Here is a 3,252-nt window from a genome sequence, read left to right as displayed (position 1 = left end):
GTATTAACCTACATTTTAGCATTTACTTCTTCGTTTATAAAGCGTCTGAGGTGTGTCACACTTCAGGTTCCAGCAGAAGTGAACCAATATAGCTGCGCTCCATTTTCCCTTATACCTGTTTTCCATTGATGGAACCTTTCTCCATGTTCATCACTCACATCTCTTGCATTCTCTGGAAAGAAGGACAGATGAGAATGAAGGAAGTGTATCTTCAGTGACAATATTACATCCGAGGTCTCGGTAGCACTTGATTAAGCTCTCCACTAACTCTCTCGTTGGGCCGTTTCGTGCTTTCCCAGAAGTTCTTTGCATACATTTTTGAATGCATGCCAGGCTGCTAGCTCAGTTTCATCCATTGTCGCCTCGAAGTACTCATTAGCTATAAGTTGGCGAATCTGAGGACCTACAAATCTGCCCTCTTTAATCTTGGCATCACTTATTTTAGAGAAAATCGCCTTGAGGTACTGAAAACATGGCTTGTTATGTTGCAGTTCTTTGGTAAATTTCTTCAATAGGCCTAGTTTAATATGCAGTGATGGCAAAATGATTTTCTCATTCTTAACTAGTGGCTCATGATTTACATTATGGTATCCAGGTATCATAGTTTCCCGAGGTGGCCATTCTGAGCGTACATAATGTTCTGATCCTGGCCCTGCTGTCCCACTTGCAAAAGATGCACATAAACTTGGTGTATCCAGTTTGTAGCCCATTAAGTAGGGCTACTACTTTCAAGTCCGCACAAATTAGCCACTCGTGTTCCTTGTAACTGATGCGGTTTAGAATAGAAGCGAGGTTCTCATATGTCTCTTTTAAAATGGTTGAGTAAGCAATTGGAACTGAAGGTATGGTGTTCCCAACGTGCAATAGAACTGCTTTTATGCTGTAAAGGGATGCATCTATAAACAACCTCCACTTATTTGGTTCATAGGCCAGCTCAGGGCATTGAATAAGTCTCTTATATCATTACAATAAGTCAAGTTGTTTTCCAAAGTGAAGAATTGCAGCAGATCTGCAGAATGCTTCCTAAATACTGTAATTTGAGCATCTTTATCCAACAGGTTCCATTGTTGCAGACGTGAGGCCAGGACTTCACTCTGTTGCTTAGTAAGTTTTAGATCACGAATTAAATCATTGAACTCAGGCTGGGTGATGAGGTGTGGTTTCTTGTCAGATTTACCACGGATTTGGACCCATATAACGATAAAAACGTTGAGTGTACTTTTATAATTTTCATAGGTTAGGTTGACAAATACCTTAGGAACACTCTATTAAAACTATATCAAAATCCGTTCATAACTTTTAAAGTTGTCAGTTTCGGCCCAATTCTGTTTGCTCTCAATACCTACGGAACCATCAGTGTATTTAACGTAAGTAAGATGGTAATTTACGAGAAACTGGAGAGTCACAGAAAGAAATGGCTGTTATATTTGTGTTCTACACACAAAATAGCTCCAGAAAAGGTTATTCTCATTTCCGTTTTTGGTTTTTCATTGTTATACAGAGCAATTGCCAGAATGGAAACTAATGTGTTAAATAACCGTTTGCACAAAGTGTCGATGTGTAAATACACCAATGTATTTGACAACATGCTTTGCTTTTTCTCTAAATGTTTGTTCCAAATGTGACTATCCAGTTATTTTTTAGACCAAAAAGCTTGCTCATGCTACGCAATACCATTTTGTGTACGGCTGTATCTGCAAGAAATAACAGCTAAACTTCTTGTTACACACACACACACACATGATGGTAAAATTCCGAATTAGGTGGTGGGTACCGTATTCGCTTTTCCCAGTTAAGAATGCCGATTAACCTCCGTGAGCGTAGAAAAACTCCAGTTAGTTTATTTTACTATCCTCTATAGATCTCCACATCGGTAAACCCATATATCTCTGTAGAGATTACATGTTTACCATTTAAATTCCACGTTTTCACATGTGGGAAAACCCAAATCGTTAATTGCATCATTTCCGCTTTATCTGCACTTGTTTTATATATCAGCAATGGAGACAAAACTGAGTGAGTTGTTCTTGTTTCTGATTTTCTGTGTGTGAATATATTTGCGTATATTGTTTGTTTATACATACATGCATGCTGAGATATTATTACAAACATGGAATTCTTTTAACCAAGCGAGCAAGCTTAATATCTGTGTTAACTGAAAAACTGAACTAAGTGCTATATTTATTTATTTCCATTTGCCTAGCTCATAAACATCTAGCATCTTGCTAATTTGAGAACAGATTTCGGGGGGTAAGACGGTTTGACGTCTATTTCTAGCATACAAGGGATCCGATCCACATAGTGTTCTCTCATACTGTTTGCATTTAAATAGAATTCACGGTCCTCGAACGTTTTTTCAAGTAATGCTAACCACTGGATGAAATTGATATTAATTAACAATATTATTTAATATTAATTTCTACACTTATTTTATATATATATATATATATATATATATATATATATATATATATATAGAGAGAGAGAGAGAGAGAGAGAGAGAGAGAGAGAGAGCAAGATAGACGGATAGATAGATAGATAGATAGATAGATAGATAGATAGATAGATAGATAGGGTGATAAATTGAATATTAATTCAAGTTAAAACCAAGTCGCCTATCATATAAAAAAATCTGAAAATTCAGAAAAAATTGTATTACACGTGTATAAGGGATGACCACTAGGTGGACATCCAATATGCTAGAAAGAGGTCATCAAATAGGTCGTTGATTACCTATTTCTAGCATATTGGATGTCCACCTAGTGATCATCCCTTATACACGTGTAATATATATATATATCAATACAGACACATGTAAGCAATTTATCGTTTGTTATGAAACACAATAACATAAATTATCATTACATGTTTAAAGAGTTCGGAAACGAATGTTAAACCAGAATAAACAATCGTAAATTAAATTTTATCATAATATATCACTTTCTTTATCTATGATTTTTTAGTATCTTGACATTTATATTGTATGTGCTTTGTAGAATGATAATTTAAGGAGCTTCTTGTATGAGTATTAGCAGACTAGTTGAATCCGTATATTGTGGCTTAAATTCACACACACACACACACATGTATGTATATGCTTGTAGGGAAACTATATATTTTTATATATACTTTATCTATAAAGCTCAATTTAATTTTAATTTTTTAATAAATTGATTTTAATTGAGTTTTTACCTGTAATTTTGGATTTTGTCCCTTATATATATATATATATATATATATATATATATATAT

The sequence above is a fragment of the Octopus bimaculoides genome, chromosome 23, assembly GCF_001194135.2.
Source record: "Octopus bimaculoides isolate UCB-OBI-ISO-001 chromosome 23, ASM119413v2, whole genome shotgun sequence".
NCBI classification, from domain to species: Eukaryota; Metazoa; Mollusca; class Cephalopoda; order Octopoda; family Octopodidae; genus Octopus; species Octopus bimaculoides.
This window is presented reverse-complemented; position numbering follows the sequence as displayed.